Source organism: Xiphias gladius, chromosome 6, assembly GCF_016859285.1.
Source record: "Xiphias gladius isolate SHS-SW01 ecotype Sanya breed wild chromosome 6, ASM1685928v1, whole genome shotgun sequence".
Classification (NCBI taxonomy): Eukaryota; Metazoa; Chordata; class Actinopteri; order Istiophoriformes; family Xiphiidae; genus Xiphias; species Xiphias gladius.
In genome coordinates this window covers 14,617,085-14,637,759 of record NC_053405.1, presented here as the reverse complement: position 1 = coordinate 14,637,759, position 20,675 = coordinate 14,617,085, and the positions used below count along the sequence as shown (strand labels likewise).

General features: G+C 36.5%; 1 long non-coding RNA gene across 1 annotated transcript in view; it reads right to left on the bottom strand.

Moving 5' to 3' along the window:
• Positions 1-20,675, bottom strand: part of LOC120791229 — a 75,179-nt gene that overhangs the window by 53,268 nt on the left and 1,236 nt on the right. Inside the window, exon 2 of the long non-coding RNA XR_005707616.1 lies at positions 11,298-11,437. This is a non-coding gene — a long non-coding RNA (uncharacterized LOC120791229). The remainder of the gene's footprint in view (positions 1-11,297; positions 11,438-20,675) is intronic.

Below are 20,675 nucleotides of genomic sequence, written 5' to 3'. Positions count from 1 at the left end.
TCAGTTTTGAAGTGGGCCGGACTCAGGTAGAAATAGGTGGAGTCACACACTTTCACCTACAAATCAGAATTTAACTAAATTTGACTCCAAATCTGATGACTGTTGGGTTGTTTACTTATGTTTCCCTGCTGAAGTCAATGAAATCTGATGAAACCACAGCCACACAGTCCTGAAAAAAGCAGATTATCTGAAATTTTGAGGGATAAATACTTAATTAATAATAACCAAGGATTTTTTTTTCAACTTTGATTGATGCTTTAATAGTCATGTATATTTAATTTTCAAGAAAAATACTTCATTTTGAGGGGTTTTAAACTGATCGTTAAGTTCATGTTAGAAGTGTCAATGGACACGTCTTGCACAAAAGTTGTTGATCTTCACTTTGGCTGTATTATTAGAGAGTGGCTCATCCAATAACACATGAATAAGGGAAGACAAAACCTGACCTGAAGGAGTTCCCCTAAAAACTTGGTAATTACCCTAGAAAGTGTATACACAAACAAAAAAATGTAGCAGTATACGTAATAAGAAGTTACTATCAATCGCAGAAGAAAATGCCTCCTTGAACAAAATACTACTCTTATCATATCACACTTCTTGTACTGTACAATAACACTGCAGAGTGGAACGTTAGGCTGCACAGGGGTGTCTTACTTAAATTAATGAGCTGAAGCTCACATGCTTGCTAAGAAATCACTTGCTCCAGAACATCAGAACTGCAAATGCCCTCATGTAACTACACAATGTGTGACAAAGTAAATTTGAGATACATCAGCACGTTCAAAGCAGCAGAATCATTGCAGTTATGATGATGCATAATTTTTAAATGTCATAAATCTTTCTGCATATATATACACTCTTTGGTACCTCAGGATTGTCTTCAACTGTTTTGCCAACAAAATGCCCCGAACACAAATTATTTTTTAAACAAAAGTACTAATTCAGGGAGATGAACACTAACACAGGGGGACTGAGCAAGACATAGAGCTCCTTCCCACATTAATGTTATTGGCTCATGTCTCTGTATATCTGAATAAAGTTAATGACTTTTACACAATCCTGTAATGTGTAAAGGGCAGCAAGCAGATGGTTTGACGGAAATTGATGACAGTTTTAGGAGTCATTAGTAAAGATGCTGTCTGGCAGATGAAGTGCTGAAGAGTGGGCCTGCGAGTTTGATCTGCTGTACTGTCTGCCTCCCAGCCTCCTGGAACCAACATGTGGCAGGGAAACTACTGTGAAACTCTGTGTATTAAAGCATCGATATGTGGTAATTGTCTGCGCTGCCAGTTCAAAACTCAGACGGTATGATCAGTGCTGGTTGTTGAGCAGTATTTTCACAATGGCAAAACTATTAGACTCATTAGTGGCCCTGCTGTGGTGCAATCTTTAATCTATCCGGAGGGTGACCATTTAGGAATTGCAGGAACAAAACTAAGCTGTAAAATTACATTCCATATATTTGCTGAGATCTTGTCTTGATTCAAAGCCGAATTGCTTTGTGAAAGAGTTTTCCACCGACAATAACAATTAGTTTTTACAGTTGAGCTGTTCAGAGATTTGTTGTTATGTTTCCTTGACTGTTTTAAAGACTTTCGCTTGATGTAATGGCTCCATTCAAGAGACATTTTGTTAAGGGACTTTATGGCCCTTTAAGCAAACAATCGTTTAGATTCAATTAAGGCTATGAAACACAGTTGAAAACAGTGTCTTTAAAACTTTGTTTTTTGTGCAGTCTTGACCTACAGTATGTGCAATGACTATATCAAGACCAGTAAATGTATATTGCACATGGTAGTAGGTAAACTCTTCAGTGTATGTGCTTTGAATAAAATGGAATCATTAGCACAAAGCTCAACATAATGAAAAATAAACAATAATGGCATGAACCTACTGTGCTTCTGCCCATCAGAGAATTTCATAATTGGCAATTAGTGGTCATTGTATTATGGTTGGTGCAACTCTAATCTGACTGAAGTGTCTATATTCACTTACCTATCCTGAGGCATTGCAAATAAAAATATCCCACTGGATTCAGACATTATTAATGTCTGTCGCAAGAGGGGCTGCAATGGCAGATTAGGCATGATTATGAGTAGGCACATTTATTTTCAACATATCATTATCTTTTACAACATACAGCAAATGGTCAGAGTGTGTTTATGAGTACAAATATAAGCTGTGTTTTCCTGATCGTTAATAGTTTGCACTAAAAAAAAAGTTGAAGAAGAGAAATGAAACAGGAGTAGAAAAATTGTGTTCCACACATGTGCATTAAAGTGTATAAATTCCTAATGTAGAAAATGAAATTAAATTCAAATGTCATTTAACCATTTTGCAAAGAGATTTTGTTATCAAACAAAACTCTGTTCTGACATTAGAAAATGATGTCGCAAAACGATGAAATCTATGAGCCCAAATAATATTTGATGCTTCCCATGAAATGTTCAACTGCACCAAGTCATGTGCAGTATATACTTACTTTTTCAAAAAAGTAAAAATAAAAAGTAAGATTTAAGTACAGGAGCAATTACTGCAAGATTTTAAAAAGAGTTAATAACCAATTAAAGGTGTAAGAAAAAAATTAACGAAAAAAAAACAATCAAAATGTAAAAAATAATGTACTTTAGATGTAAAAAAGACCAAGAAAAATATAATTATAATTGTACACTGTAGTGTATATGCTAGCAAGTTAACTAGTCATACAGTCCAATCTTCACCTTGAAGAATGTACGAACCCATAATTTCTCCTTGTTCATTACGTCAAAAATATAATGTAAAAAAAAGCATGTATCTTGACCTCATTAATTCTTATGTTTTCATGTCGTCTTCAAAAATTTAATTATGAAAACAAAAATGTTCAACAGCTTTTTCTTCCTGTATTACTAGGTGTCTCGTCATTTGACCATTCTGATCAATTCTGATGAGCCTGTTGAGCAAATGTGAATAATTGATAGGTGTTTTCCAATGGCTTGATTGTCACAAACCAAGACAAATAGAGTGGAATAGAATCATTAAATATTCACTTGAGTGTTGGCCTGAACATTATTATTTCCAGCGTAATTTTTACATGGATGCACGTGTCCTCGTCCAGACAAGGCAGCTTGTCCATGAACTCTAAAGTAAGAGTCATCAAATAATAACTGTACTGGGCATACATCACATCTAAAGAATGTCAACAAGATACCATCAAGGCATTAAAGCCTCTTAAAGTACAGCAAGAAACAGTGACCTAAAGCCTTCAGGTCAAGGTTTAAAGAGAGTTATCTCAAGCAAACACAAACCTTCACTCTGTCCCTGACATTTCTTCTAGTTGGTGCTGCAACACCTTTTACGGTGATTGTATTTTGCCGTAGTTGTCGTACTTCTGCAGCCCTTCTAGTGAGCATCTCAAACTCAACAAACGTAGCAATGCAAACGTTGAGCTTTCGGCTCAAATAAACGTCAGCAACATAACAAAAATATCAGCATCATTGCTGCTAAACTATATCTGTAATTGATCTGATCCTTCCTTTTCTCTTATTTCTTTTTTAAGATGAGCTAATCTGCATTGGTATTTCATATCTGCATTCTAAATGTGGAAGTTTGAAATACAAAAATGCAGTAAAATTATTCCATCTCATGGATAGCAAGATATCTTTTCCTCTCTTTCCCTCCATAACCCAATTATTAATGGTGGAACTGGACTCAAAAGAATAGTTGAGTTAAATCTCCCCCTTTACATCACGATGACTTGGTGCCATCTACTGTTAATATAGAGATCATATTGCTCGGGGATGTTATGCATTTGAATTACAACTCAAAATAGGAAAGCTCAGGTTTTAAATAATATTTAAATGTACTCTCTGTTTAGACTTCATTGTTTAATGTGCACTTTTCCAACTGTCCAAAACGAATCCCTATTTCTTTCACACTGTTAATATCAGCATACTATTAAAAAAGGGAACAATCTGCTATTTTGCTCACTGTATGATGAGTTTTTAACAAAAACAAACAAAAATGACTACATACATCTGACACTAACTATTTTCACATTGATATGATTAATTGTGCCATAAGACTGATGCATTTCCATTTCATAATTTTGTGAAACTGCTGGACAATATTAAAGCCAAGCTTCATGTTTGCCACAAACAACTCAGGAGCACAGGCCTACTGTATAAATACAGTTTGTACAGACGATCCTTCCCCAGAATTTCAACATGGCACTTCCTTCAATGTCTGTGTGTTGCCACCACCATGGACAAGTTGGATTGTGGGAGTTAGGTATTAATTAGCATATCAGTGACACAGATTAACATACATTAACATACATTATGGCTGAATTAATCATGGCATGTAGTAGAGCTTGGAGAGGCATCTGAAAACAGTCTGCTCTGAAGTCGAATCAAGAAAGAAAGCTCACTGTTCTTGCACAGTAATCTCATGCAGCTCAAATAAGCCCATAAAGCACGTACAGTAGCAGCCTGTGATGTGTGCTCTTGCATACATCTTATTCATTGATTTATTATATTCAGCATTTTCTTTTTCCTTGTTGTTGCAGCTTTTCTCATTAGTGGAAGATTTTGCTGTAATGTAGTTGTAAAATATCTTTTGTGGAGTAATTTTACAATGATTCATGATTCTACTATAAGCTTCATTATGGCTGCTCTAGGTCCAGCTTTTAGGACTTCTCACCGTTGGTAAGAAAAATAAATTAATATAATTTTAAAAATTACATGAAAAAAGTGCAGACATTAAAATAGTTTCTTTGTTAATCATAATCACAGTTAATCATAAATTAAAAATAACAGGCAAATATATAAATGTCAATCCCTTACCTTGAGGGTAGAAAAGTTAGAGGCATTGAAACAGGACATGTTTTATATGAACAACATATAAATCAACTGGAAGTCCTCCTGCAGCCACAAATCCAAACCCCTCTCAGCCAAACTGAAGCAAATCCACAAAATTAATTGATAAATAGTGAGTCAGTCTCAAAGTGGGGGGATTAAACTAACACATCAAATGTCACTGATTCCATTATCAGCATTTTGGTCATGGCTACTTTTGTGGTTCGTTATCTCAGTGGAACATACAGCTGGGGTACTATCTAGGTATGAACACTGATTCTGCCTTGGGCCCAGGTAGCACATTATCTGTCAGTGCTCTTGGGCATGAACACTAAGCAGATAATGTCATTCCTTCCAATACCCATCATTAACTTCTGACTGCCAGGCATATTGTTACAGCCCTTATTGAGGCAAGACCATATCGTTGGTAGTATGACTCAGGTCCTGACCGCCTGTTCCACTCAGTTAAGAGTAATACAAACAGTTTCCTTCTAAACACTACTTAAACAGCCCTCAAAGTGCTCTTAAAATTGTAATGTAATGAAAGTGCCATGCATGAAAATGGAATGCAAGTGCCAGAATGGCTAGTGTCACTTGAAAAGGGCCATTTAAAAGCCAAGCTGCAAGACTTGATGGACAGCTTCTTCTCTATGTTGCAACATGGTAAGGGGCTGACAACTCGAATTACATGGTTATTACACTAGCCCACTCTGGCTGTATGGACCTGCTGACACCTTCACAATAAACCTGACCCATCACGCACCAAGCTTTTGCTAGTCAAAAGCAAGGACATTATGAAAAGCACCTCCTATTTTACTTTATTCTGAGTATATACTGTAGGTAAGGCATGCTCTCAAGCCTTACTTCCACATCCTGCAGCAAAGGTTAGCCAAACAAAGCACAGAAAAAAATGCAAAGAGTGACATATTGTTTTGACTTGAGAAATGTCAGGTTTATAATATGTATGAGTGAGTCAGAACAGATGAGTCGGCTTCCTTTCCCACTGTTGTAATCAATACAGACAAATGCTGCTCCATGTCAACATGATTTACAGTTTCTTTTGCAGTGAATATATATGACACTCGGGTGGAAACTAGCCAATTCAAGCAAATACATTTAGAAAACAAGAACAAATAACATTTTTTTTTTTTTTTTTTTTTTTTTAACCCTAACCATTTTTATTGAACTATCTGATGAACTACAAGTGACATATGTTTCTTATAGTCTCTTATGGTTCCATCTATGTGCTTGAATGCCCATGTAGGAGAATCAACATACGTAAACCACTTTACTGGAAGTCACTGGCATAGAGTGGACAATGTCCCTCCAATCCGTCTTGTGCTTACTTCATAAGTCACCTCCCCTAATGTAATTGCAGTTTTTGAAATCATTATTTATAATAATTGATAACCTGGGGGGCCATGTCTCACACTATTATCCAGGTGAATTAAAACACCTTTGCTACCTAGCATAGTGTCGCAGTAAGGACCATATGTATTTTGTCCTGCCAAATAGTTATTTCTTATTTACACCTTAAAACCTTATAACCTCACATTCACCTTTAAAATGTATAATGCTGTGCAATCAATTATTTTACTCAAACATGAATATCTCCTTTTGGAACAACACTGTTAACTACAAAAAAAAAAAAAAAAGGTAGCTAAATACAGCACCTGCAAGGAGTTGCACCTTATTGCATGAGTTGACCTGAGCTAATGGTTTTTTCTTTTTGCCAAAGCAAATACGCATGTTTTGAAAAAGAACCATTCATTTCATTATTCAGATCTAGATCTAGATAAATAGAAAGCACATCTAATCAGCTGCATACAGAAAATACAAGTATCCATGTGTACAAATATGTACTGTTGCTGAAAATGTGGAAATCCCCCAAAAATCCTGGAGGTAAGGGGATTTCCTGTTTTTTATTGAAGCCCATGCCTCTTTAGTAAGCTCTGCATGTCCTTGCTGAGATGGGTTTATTAGTTTTACTTTGGACACCATATGTACTGGCCATAGCATTAATGCTACATATTATTATACACATTATTCATACTATATATGACAGATAATAATATAGTGATTGTGTCAGAGTGAGATCTGTCTGAATATGCTAGCGGTGTACTTTTATAGTCATTCACCCAAAGTAAGCCAAAGGATTTGACTGGTGACATTTGGAGGGATGTATCCAGAAAACAGGTGAATTTCTACTGCTCTACAGTCTTTAGAACACTGATTTGATGTTTATCACTAAAAGTGAGTCACTTTCAAGGGCTTTACTATCACCTCTGATATTCAGAAAGACTTGAAAGATTTGCTTTTCTGAGATAATGCTTCAACTATGCCAATAGCCACCTCGATACATCTCAGCAGAGCTTTTCATAAGATACTGTAAGATATGCCTTTTGGTGTAGCCTGACGTGTTCACATCTAACATGGTGGATGGAATCTGTGGTGGTTTGAGTAACTCCACTTCCTCAGGGGAACGATTTATACATCGCACAATGCCAGAACCAGGAGAAGGCCTGACAGCCTCAGAAATGGGAATGTCAGATATCTGACTGAGGCTTTTTTTTTTTTTTTGGCCAGTTTTCTGATTGTACTGAGTTCTGTGGTTTGGGACAGGGAATACTGAGGGCTCAAAGAGATTCAATACAGATATTTTGTTGATGTTCTCAGAGATGGTCCATTTGACATTTTGACACTACTTCTATTAGTTTTGTCTATTTCCACCACTGGCTTGTCAGTCAAAATGAGAGAAATACTTGAATCTCAGGTCTGAATATCTAATAACGGTTGATTAATCATGTGTGAAGGTCCGTCAATTAATCATCCGACTATGGACCTTTATAAAATAACCAATTATAATAAAAAAATGCAAGACCCAATGAATAATTTTTTACATGATAGCCATGTTCCTTGCAATTTGAAATGACTTTTATGTTAGGGTAAATAGTCCCAGATAAGTAAGCAATGGTAAGTAAGTCAGTATGAGTGGCTTCTTTTTGCAAACTTTCACATAAGATTTGGTTAAATGACAGTAAATATGGTGAATTTATTTTTTTTTAAGGGAAATTGTTGTGAAATAGATAATTGAGATGTAAAAAGAAAGATAAAACCAAATTACCAAATTGGTGCATCACAACAATTTATTCCAATCACAATATCTAAAAGGATTGAAGTTTCAGAACTAGTCTCCTTAGATTAACTTGTGATCTCCACAAGAGGTTTGAGAACTGCAAATTCTTCTGAACATCCCCACATAGCTTTAGTGCCTTTCTGTCTTTGTGATGCCACTACAGTACATGCCTCTGAAGAACGACCTTGCAGCCTCTAAAAGCCAGTGTGGAAGGGAAGGTGACCATGATCGTGCATATTTGCTGAAATTACACTCAAGGCCACCATTCTCAAGCGTTTAACAAAAGGGCCATCCAGTGGGGCAGCATGGCATTGAAATGACAGTCTTGCCCTTGCATTGTTTGACACGTCACAAGATGGCAACACAGTATCTCTTTAGCTCCTAGAGGTCACGGAGGATGGATGCACCACTAATCTCTGACACTCACTCTGGGATGGCGGGGGAAATCAACGCAAACTGGGGCTTTAGATAACTTTGCTATCCACCAATGACCTCAAATGCAGAGGCATCTCTGGGCCCGCTGTGCTCCGTCGACCAAATCCTTCTTACTGCTTGGTAACTTGAAACAAGGAGATGCTGCGCACCCCACAAGGATAAATCCCAGCCAAGAACAGACTATATATTAATCTAATACTGTCGTTTTATTGTTTGGGGAATAATGCAGTGGAAAGCAGTGATTGATCTGACACTTTTTTTTTTTTTTACTGTCAAAGCGGTCTATTTAGAGATCTGTGGATGTTTCTCCAGGGGGCATGATCTCACAAATCGAAAGAACAAAAGTGTCATCATGTGCAAGTATTCCTGAGTGTTTCTTCTCAGTACTAAATAATAAAAAGTACAAAGATCGAAACCTGCTAACTTACTGTTGGCTAAAACTGGATTAGAAATTATTCTATCAATAAAATACTGATTGTTGAACTGATCTCCATACCATAAAATGCCCTGACCTCCTGCGTGTGTTGCAGCAGCATCTAACATCATTCATACACTTTGTAACAGTTTTACTAAACACGTAGATTTAGATATCAAATCATTGAGTAGAGTTCAAAAACTAAGCCCAAATATGTCTACGGGATAGGCTCTGGTGTATGGCTGAATAGTGACTGTATCTTCCACTGTACCCCAAGAGGGAATATTATCAGGAAGGTTTGTGGTTTCATTGATTTCAAGGCTGCAATCATCCCATCTGATGTAGTGGGCTGAAGGAGGATAAGTGAAGCTCCAGAGTCCGTGGTCCAGCTTTGTTTGACAGTGGGAGAAGTTTGAAATAACTTCAATAAAAAACAGGTTATTTAACGGGTTATTTAATCTAAACACTGGGTGCCAAATCACTGTCACTTTGTTCTCAGCAACTGTCTATTTACACCATGTACATACGAGATAGAAACCTGTCCCCCAGATGCCCCTGTTTGGTCTATTTATTTGGCCTTTATCTTTAAATGTATGCTTTTTTCTTTGGTTTTCTAAATTCTGTGGTTTCCGTAATTAGTATTCTGGTTTAAATAGGTTTTTATTTTAATTTTCCACCTTTGTCCAACAGTGCACATTTATAGCATGACCCTGTTTCAATATTCCTCACTAAAAAAAAAAAATGCATAAAGTACAAAACATCATTAATGGCCCTCATTGGAAATTATCTCTGTACAACTCTCTAATGGTGCTGTCAGGAGTGAGTTTCAAACCATTAAGCAATTTGTGGTGAATCAGGGCACATGGAAATAAACTGAATTCACACTTGCTGTGGATGAAAGTTTTCTGGACAGATGAAGAATATGCTCGCACAGTTTTTCTGAAAGAATAAGCTCAGGGAAAAAAACCCAAGCAGTACCATATTGTGTTTCATAAAGGCTTAATGGATGATGATGTTAACTTCAGTGCCCTTTCCTCTTTTTAACGCGCATTGACAGCATAGGCATTTCAATCAACTATACAGATACTAAAAGAAAAAGGGAAAAAATCTGTAGTCTCTCTTCATCCTTCATTGATCGTGTAAGTATTTAGGTTTTAGGTCAAATTTAATACTGAAAATACACCCCACAAGCCCTCAAAAACTTTTGGCGCCTTGACATCTTTATGATTACATGGAGTTTATATATAGGCTATGTGGCATCCACCATGAAAATAAATATGATGAATTAATCAGTGGTGCTTTAATGGGTATGTATTTATGGAATTGGATTTTAAAGCTTACTACGACTGTGTGTTGCGCCAGACCTCAATCCGTAAACCTCTGAGAGCAGCAAGGAGGATTCTTATTTGTGTCCTTTGGCATTGTTCATCAGTATTCATACTATTTGTCAGTGGCACAAACAAAAGAAGCTTTGGACCTTTTTCTGCATTGCAGCCTAATTTTTTATCCAGGAAAATAACTATATTAAATGTTACTAAAAAAGGGGACCACACAAATACAAATTGTATGTAATTATAAAGAGATGAATGTGCATATACTGATGCTGAATTTTCATAGATAAATTTCCCCTCCAGCTGGGGTACTCTATCAACATTATAATTTTTTTTCTATCCGTAATAAACCCTATCCTTAGACGTCAAATTAAATGTCGGTCACCAAAACATATTAGTAAAAGCTTATAATAAAAATTTAACTGGCAAAAAAATTGTTAAAATGAAACTTATTATTCTGTTTATAAGTTTATTTTAAAAATATCTAAGTAATGTATGCGTTTTCTGAATGTATCTTTTTTAGGGGGAAATTATTTTAAAATACTTCCATTATAATTAGAACATTAAAACCACTAGTAAAAATTTAGGCCTTTTCTCTGGAAATATCCCCAAAGACAAAAGGTTAAATTCTCATACTTATGTTAACAAAATCAGTTCATCGCAGTTTAATTGTCTGAATTAGCCTGATTAGAAAACATAATATAAAAAAAGCACTATACATGATACGCAATAAATGGTACACATGCTAAAGTTTTGCAAGAAATATTCAGATATCAAGGTGCCAATCCCTCTACCAAAATCACATGCACGCACACACACACACACACACACACACACACACACACACACACACACACACACACACACACACACACATCTACAGAGCTTACACAGTTCACCACCCTCAAATTTAACGACACAGTACAGTAAGAGCAGCCCAAGTGTCCTTGCTGCATTTTATCTCCCTAATAAAGACCCTGCAAGCAGCTCGTCAGTAGTAATGAACTTCCTAAACTAACAGTCGTCACCCAGCTTGGTGACAATATCATCAGTCAACACAAACAATCAATCGCGTCTGCTGCAAAACCATTATAAGGAAGTGCCTCCAATTTATCTTTATTAAATCAATAGGGATTTGATAGCCTTACCTGCAGTGGAGTGCTATGCCCAGTGTTGGAGCTGTAAGTGTCTAGTGCATTGGGACAGGGGGAGATCTCTGGTTCACTTGTTGTTTGTCGGGGATGGGGTACTTTGCTGTGTGGCTGGAAGCGACACTCCTAAGGGCCCACTGTGAATAGAGGTCAGGATAATAGACACAGTCACACAACAAAGACTGATAATCCTGTCTCGCCCCACAGCTCCCGTGTTGCAATCAGACATTCTAAGAGCAGTTAAGTTGCAACGAGGGGCAGCTGAATGAACTGCGGTTAGGAAAGACTCCCAAGGTCCCATTATGGACAGTAACCGGTGTCAGTTTGCAGCAATTAGACCACTCAAATGTGTCAGTAGACAGGCCTCAAATTAATAAATAAATAACGGTTACCACAAGAGCTCGCTGATATAGCCTTTTAAGTCATTTGAGTCTCCCAACTGTCTATTTCAGAGCAGAGTACGTAGTCCTTCAAAAAGTGACAAGCTTTACCTCCTCTTGCCCACTCATCCAGGATGACCTTTGAGTGAAAACAGTCCTTAGTGAGCAAGTTGCTTAAGTCTGCTTCCAGTGGTCATAAGAAACATTTGTTTAATGCTGCTTCATTATCAGGTCAAACCTCTGAGATAAACAAACCAGTAAGCAAGACCAATGATCTCTTAATTCTGGCGCAACATGAGTCAAATCTTACATCACCATTAGCCCTTACTTGAAGAGCTTATAATGAGAGAGTTAACATAATCAATAAATAAAGGCACAGGATACATACATCTCCTAGCTGATATTGAAAGCTGTTGAAATGTACAGACCAAGGTTGATGCCTTAGGCCTTAGAGGAAAGAGAAGCAAAAGAGTAGCCTCAGGCTCACCACTATGTTGCCTGTATAAAACAATGTTTTATATCATCATCACAGTCTGGGGGACGTAACCTTGAAGTTAGGCCTGTGCACTTGTGTCACTATTCATTTCGACTGAAGTCCTGTAAAATCAAGACAATATGGGTGAGTTTGCTTCTGTTAATGTTACATTACTTTCCTATGATATAAAATATATTACAAAAGTCCTCTCCTGCTAAACTATTTGTTAGGGGGAACATGGAAATAATTTTGTCTGACAAGAAGTTTACAGACACTACCCTGTGAAGATCGTTCATTATGGCAAAGAATATGGCACAATATTGTTAATGGATACTTTTTTTCTCAGGGTCTCTCGTCTCATATCATGGCCTTTTACAAGGAAAAATACAAAAGAACACAAAGCGGAGCCTCTGCATTTCAGTGGGAAGACTCAATCAAGAGGAAGTCATTACTTCAGAATAAGGAGTAGCTATGCTTTGTTGCCCGGCTTCAACTGAATACCTCGCCTTTCAGCAATGCATAAATAATGTGCCAACAGTCTTTGATCTGTTGGTGGTGATAACTTCAAAAGCATGTGGACACCTTCCAGTGATAGAAGAGGCTCTGCCCTGTCCAAATATGTGTCAACAAGCATCACTCAGAGAAATGTACAGAGGAGGAAAAGGCGAACAAAGGGAGAGTTCAAAATTGACAAAGGCTTTATAATGCCAGTGGATAGAAAAACATGTTCACATTTATGTTCAGAAAATAAATTAAGATGGTGATTTAAGAATGAGACCCCTGTACTTCTAGTTCAACAAGGCTGCGACTATTGATTATTTTAATAATTTTTTTGATCTGCCAATTATTTTCTTGATTAATCATTTGGGGCGGGTGTTTTTGAGAGATATTTACAATTCCATTAGATTAAGAAAACCTTCAAAAATTTACATTTGAGAAGCTGAAGCCAGTGGGGGAAAAAACAAGTGAAAAACGATGAATTTTTGACGATGAATTTTCTGTCAGTCAACTTAAATGAATCCTCTACTCTAATTGCAGTTTAATAGTTTTAATGTTAAAGCATCGTGTTGATGCATTCCTCAGTTTTTTTTCTAGATGACAATAGAGTCGGGACATCATAGCTGGAGAGGAGTCTAATCCTTGGAAAGTAATACTTTTAATATTATATTTAAATGAAAACTGTGGTTAAATGTCAAGATTTTTCTCTCAGTAGAAAAGAAATCACATTAATGACAGCTGTCAGCGGCTTTTCAGTGGCCCGAGTGGACACTTCAGATTGTGATTCCCCCGAAGAAATCACAAAAGACTTTAAAAGCCCTCTTCTGTGTCAGCAGGGCAGGCCGGGTGACTGTTCCTGGACAGTCAGACACCCTGACACAGCTGAAAAAGGGGGGAAAAAAACATAGTAAAGTGAGCATACAAAGCACTCCTCTGAGAGGTCAAAGCAAAGACAAGTCTCCCTTTCATACAGAAAGAAAAATAAAAGCCTGTGTGACTTTCAACAAGTGCCCAAACTGTGTGAAATGAAGGGTCACCATGTAATAATGGTGATATTAAAAACTGTTATAATTGCCCCTCATTTCCATTTCAGATTTAAGCTGTGAAAATACGACCAGTAATGGCTCAGCCCTCAGTGAAGCAATTTATTTCATCTTTATTCACCACTGTGAAGTGGTGAGGAAAGTGAACAGAGACTGCAAGATGCAATACTGACGTTTTGAAATTTCTGCTTCATACATTTTTTTAAATCTCATGACACAAATACTCAATTTTTAACGTCCAAAACTATGCAGCAGAATATTTTGTACAACTCTTAGGAGCTTTAGCGAAATGTCTACATGAGCACATGTATCTTTAGTTCTCTCTATATTACAGGGAATGAGGCTGAAAGCAGGTTGGGTTTAGCCCAGGGAACTTATTAGCAGAGCATCCCTGGTGGCTGAACTTCCAGGGAAAAAGGAAGAGAGGCTCTCCCGTCTTCAGAATTGGCTGTAATGCCATGAGCATCCTCTGCTGGAAAAGAAACACTTCAAACGCCCAGCCCCTAATGAAACACACCGGAGAGGCGCTAAACTAATTAATACACAACCTGCATGAATAACCCATATATATATACTCAGTGTTCAATCTCACATTATAATCAAATCATACATTGCAGAATACACTAATGAACACATACATAAACACAGGGGAATAGTAGCTTCAGCTACACTCAATGTCATGATGTATGCAGATGACAGCGTATAAAACATCTCTCTATTTTTAGCAGTTTTATTTTTTTCAAATGAAGATTGCATCTGCAGAGGCAGGGGAAATAAAGCTAGGCATTATGTATGAGCCCTTTAGTTGGGATGTGCTAACAGTGCAAATAAAGTCTATGGTCGAGACCGCATCACCACATCACTTGATCAGGTGAAAACCTTGTAACTCCAATTTGGAGCTTTCCTTAAGGGCTGAAACTAAAAATTATTTTCATTATTGATTGGTCTGACAACTATTCCCTTTTATTTTAGAAAACAGTAAAATATTCCCACTATATACTATACAAGATGTATTCAAATTGCTTGTTTTATTCAACAATCACCCAAAGACATTCAGTTTACTATCACCTAAAAAACATAAAAGCATCAAATCCCCACATTTGAAAAGCTAGAGCCCACAATGAATATTTGAATAACTGAACCAAAATAACCACGATTTTTTTTTTTTTTTCAATCCCTCAAACAACAGAAAATCTAACCTTTGTAACTCTAGTTTACCCGGAATTGAAATATATAAGGATCTCTGTATATTCAGCCTATGACCTGAAGTCCTGTGTAGTCCTGCATTAATGTCTAATCAACAGACATTTTTCTCTATATTATGTAAATGGCAGGGTTCTTTAATTTATTCCAATGAAGCCCAACCAATAATTTGGCCAGGCCAATATTAGCTTTTCGCAGATATAAGAGCATATATGTCGGCCTTATGTTTTTCCACCAGAGAGCACTGAAAAGTTAAATGTTATGTCTCAATACATATCTATCAAATTTGAGAGATCCTTATGAAAAGATGTTTATTTTAAATGTTGGCTCATATAACGTTATTTTTTTTAAACTCTCGAATATTCATATCATTATTGGCCATAAAAATCCAGTATTTGCTTGGCTGTAAGTTGGAGATTTCACCCAACACTGGCAATATGTGGCAAAAATAATGCAGCAATGCCCAACAAGTGCACTGCTTTCCACACAAAGCAACTTTGCCAAAAATACTATTCCCAAAACATACCTACTCTATTGACAGAGAATGGTTACAAAATTTGTAATTATTTCATTTTAAAAGTACTGAACAAACCACTACAAACTAAAAACAAAATATTGCTCATGGTGTCTGGGTTAACAATAGTTAATATTTACATGTAAACCAAAAACATGAACAAGAAACACTTAAAGTTTTGCAGCTGTTGTAACATATATGTATTCGCAAGATCCACGGCAGAAAAGCTGCTTGGGCCATAAAATAGATTGCTGGACCTATGATAAACCACCATGTGGGTTCAGTAATAACTCATTGTCCACAGATACATGGGCTGTAGCAGTAATCTTCAGATCTCCTCAGTAAGGAAATATAGATATTTGTAAAAGCACTGAAGGGATTAGGCAGGGTTTTCTACCTCCTGCGGTACATAGCCTGAGTCATGCTGAGAGGAGCTCTGTGGATGTCTGTTAAGGATGGACAGGATTTGACCTAGCTGCTGCATTATTCTGATATAACCCAAACAAAGCCATCAGCATGAGACCAGTGTAGGGGGGGTGCAGTCTGTTTCTGACTCTTATCCTCCCTCTTTACAATGAGGATGAATATATAGACATAGATCTTACAAGAAAATCTCAGTTAAGAAGCGATAATTCAAGAATCAAAATGAAATGTTGATATGTGAACAATTAACACATCATAAATAACTATAACTAATACTGAATCATTAATACTACATGTGGTGACGTCAACTTACTAAAAAAGGCACACAAAGTGAGACCATTATTTTAAAAATAATGTAAAGCAGTCTTTTGAACAGGCTTTTCTCAAACCTATTAGTTCGCACTGCTGATGTACATATACAGCTATTAACCTTCTCAGTGATTCTCCTGAGTTAATTCCTAATGAAAAATAAATTGAGTTGCTCCCTACACTTTCATAACATTTCCTCCTCAGAATAAATGGGCTCCTTTATGAGAAAAGACACACTGTTGTTAATGATTTTATAAGCAGGGAGCCCACCTGACATCCTGTTTTCTATTACTGTTCTTTATTCAATTTGCAGGGCGCACTGCAGGTGACCTAACCTATAAAAGGGCACTCCAAATTAAATTATCAGAGCTCCTTGAAATTTTATAAATTCAGAATCGGCCTCACAGAGGGATTTCATACCAGAAACTAATGGCTTCACCTTTAGCTTTGCATAAATCAATCGCACCAAAGGTTAGAACATATCATGCCAGGCCGTATCAATGCAGTTTTTAACATCATAACATGTAGTAATTTTGGAAGTGCGAATGGCAGGTGTATGAGGTCATACGTAGGAAACGTTGTGTGTTTGTGTGCGCTTGCATGTATGTAGCCACAAATGATTAAATAACTGTGTCTTAAACACTGGCACGTACAGTAAAAGTGCACAACAAAAAGTATATAACTAATATCTATATAAAACTATATCTAATATCTATATAAAACTATAATATGACCATGTTCTTTCATTCACAGCTTCATAACTGATATGGGCTTTAAGGGTTGATACATGTACACATCAAATGAAAAATTATTTTTATTTTTTAATTTTATAATTAATTGGCAACAATTGATTCATCATTAATTGAATCATCTATTAAATCAGTTTTTAAGTAAATTTGCTAAAACATTCTTTGGTTCCAGCTTCTTAAATGTGCATATTTGCTGTTTTTTTTTTTTCTTTCTGTTTTATACAACCATAAACTGAATGTCTTTGGGTTTTGAATTGTGATTCAAAGACAATGATTGCCTTCTTGCACTGGTAAATAACATTTAAGTAATGGTTAGTTGCAGCCCTAGTTACATGTATAAGCAAAAGGTGCATAGAGGAGGGAATGTTAAGAGTTTGTTTAAATGTGATCTACCAGGAGGAATCCCCATTATACAGAAGTGCACTAAATATATTTATATAATTGTTTTTGATGAATTTATCAGTTTTCTTTCCATTATTATTCAGCAATTATTTCTATTTGAATACAGTTGAAAAGCTTAATGTAAAAGCATTACTGATCATTCCATTTTGTGCATTTGTGAAAAGAGGCAGTGGAAAGCACTGTCACCTCAATAGAATCCACTTTATCCTTGAAAGAGCACAAGCTCTTTCCAGTGTCATTTTGTTCCAGTCGACAACCTAACAAGAGGTTGGTGGCAAAAAAAAAGGCCCAATCAGTAACACTTGTTGCACCTGAGAACATGGAAATTTTTAGACTTCTGTATGTGAGAAAATGGAAAACATTGTCTTGTAAAGAACTTGGGAATATGGATCGGATCATTCAACTGTGTTCAATCTGAGTCAGGACAAATGCTTTTATGAAGTAGTCGAGCGTGAAGGAAACTCATTTGTAAATTGCACCCGATCTTTGGAGACGTTGCTCCTTTTTCAAATTCAGGTCCAGAAGTAGAATTGACAGAATTGAAACAGTCTATTTCATATATACAGCTGTACAGGGAGTAAAGTATATTTCAGCATTTGCCAATAGTGCAACGAGCACAAAATGCAACTGTTTTAACAGTAACTTTTCACTGCTGCTTTTTGCTGTGTGTGACTGCTTCTAGAAATCTGGTAGGACCTTGGCCAGTTTTATTAAAAAACAAAACAAAACAAAAAATATTGAAATACAATGGAAACCACTCATAGTGATCACAGTTACAGCGATCAACCACTTGTATGGATCAAAAAGCTTGGGACATGAGCTTTCCTATACAAAAACTGTTTTTATAATTTGTTTATAGTAATCAAGTTGTCCACTTACAGTGTTCATTTTGGTTTTTTTCATCCATGATAACATATGGTAAAACAGTTTAAAACTATTGTAGCCTACTACTGCAAGCTGTCATATGCTTAGGCTCTCTTCTAACTTATTTGTAGGAGGTTTTTGGAGGTTTTTGGACAACCCTACCCTGCCTGCTCTCCCAACATAAGTTCACTGTGTGTTTGAGTGTGGGTACGTGGGTACGTGGGTACGTGGGCTTGCTGTGTGCTCGCATGCGACATGTGATATCTTCCTCTACTCACACCACAGTGGCTCAGTGAGTTATTTTGTCCTCCCATTCCTGCTCTGCTCACGTTTTGATAATTTTACTTTGCGTAACTATTGTCCCCACTCTCTCACGGCACAGTTTATGTTATTTTGTCTTTAAATCAGTAAATAGCAAAGCTGTCCGTTTTATTAGTTTATATACATGTAATAAATATACAAATGTCAATTACATAGTAAACTGCATGAGATATAAAGAAAAAGAAAAAAATACCGTTAGAATATCATCTGCTTATAGGGATCCATTTAAGCCGGACAGACGTGATCACTGTAAGCAGTTTCCACTGTATATGATTACACTGCATGAATTTGTACATTTAGTAGTTCTATAGGTGGACAGGAAACATGTCCCCTCCAATAATTTCATGTAAGTGTTTTGTTCCTCTCAATAAATAGGATAAAAGAACAGAGAGATATAGATAGAGATATAGATACATTTATTTGAAAGCAAAGAAATGAATATTTAAAAAAAACATACATAATGGGAAATTACTCAGTCTCTTATTAATGTCCTTATATGCATTAACTTAACCTACTAAACTCACATTCGATATTTTCACTACTTTTATCACATCAAATATTAATATCTACTTTCATTTAGTGGGCACAATGCTTAAACACAAATTACTGTACTTTTAAAACTGTGCCCTAATTATAATTTGAACATCAGACACTGGACTGCTGGACTTCGTATCTGCCTTCACATCTACAGTTGTGCCAGTAAAGAAGCATAACTAAAATTTAAGGTCAGATTTTAAGGTGCTTCTATGTCATGTTAGAAAGAATGTTGTTTCAAGTTTGTTGATGGCAGTACTATTACATCTGCAAGCTGGTTTAATCCATGTTTGAACAATGGAGGTTTCATTTACAGAAACTGACTTGCTGTTAAACAGACAGCGATCAAAGAGCACATTTTGATCTTGCTTTTCATATATAATGATTATAAGAGTATAAATATAAGCTCTGTCTGAATTCACTCCTGTTCACCCATTCACTCCTCCCTATATAATAGACATACAGTAGTTTAAGTGAGCAGTTAATTTTTCAGATTTTAGTCACTTTGCGTGATCACAGACAGGTATAATGTTGCACATGTGTAAATACACAAAACATCTGTGCATCTTTTAAATGTGATTGATTGCATTGTGGAACTGTTAGCAGAAAGTCTACACAATGGATACTAATTTTTCATTTCATAGGACTTTTTCACAGCAAACATTTCAACTTGTCATATTAAGAGGGACACAGGTGTAACTGATAACATTAAGGATGGCTCTGTTGTATGACCCTGAAACTGGAGCTGTAAATATAATTTAGCCATTAATAACTTTCTTATTTGCACTGGTGTGTGTGTGTTTTTTTATTTTTTTTTGTTTACTGTGACATGTCAGAATGTCTTTTGCAAAAAGGCCTATAGTGGGAATTTTTGAGGGGACTATATTGAGCATAAATTTATAAATTTAGTGTACTATGTAGTAAATAGTGAGTGATTTAGGACAAAGTCATAGTTCCTGTACTTTTGTGGCATTCACACAAAGCTGGCAGAATGGCTAGTCATACCAGACGAATAGCCTACATTAGCTACTTTAATTGTGTTACATATTTGTAGCAGTTAGTTACCAAGTGATACCAGATGCAAACAAACCGTGTATACAACTCTTAGAAAATGAGCTGAATCGATTACATAAGTGTCAACATTGGATTTTATTTTGCTGTTACTGGCAGCGGTGGTGCATGTGCAGCCTTTCTGCCAACAGTTTATTTATATGTCTGTAGTTCTCTTCACAAAGTGGGAATTATCATCACTGTCTGAAAATCCCCACCGTCTAAGACTCAGAATTACAAGTTGGTGGTTGACATGAAAAGTTTTGTTGCTCATAATTACAGTTTAAACAAAATGACGTAAACGCCGCACCAGAACTGCCACTATGGTTGCTAGGCAACATCTAGTTAACAGGCAGAAGGCTGTTTTAAAGTCCTGACAAATCTTGAAATTGAGTTGCATCACACTCATAAGGAGAAGTGCTCTCAAATCTTCAGCACACTAAACCTACAAGAATGGAGATTAGCACTGCATCATGCTAGGCAATATAACAGATATACTGTATACAGCACTCTTCATATCCTTCTGTCGCTCATGTTAGCTCTTATTCTATAGCCTCAACACTACAACTGTCAATCAGACCTGCAGGCTACCAGCTTCGCTGTAGCTAAC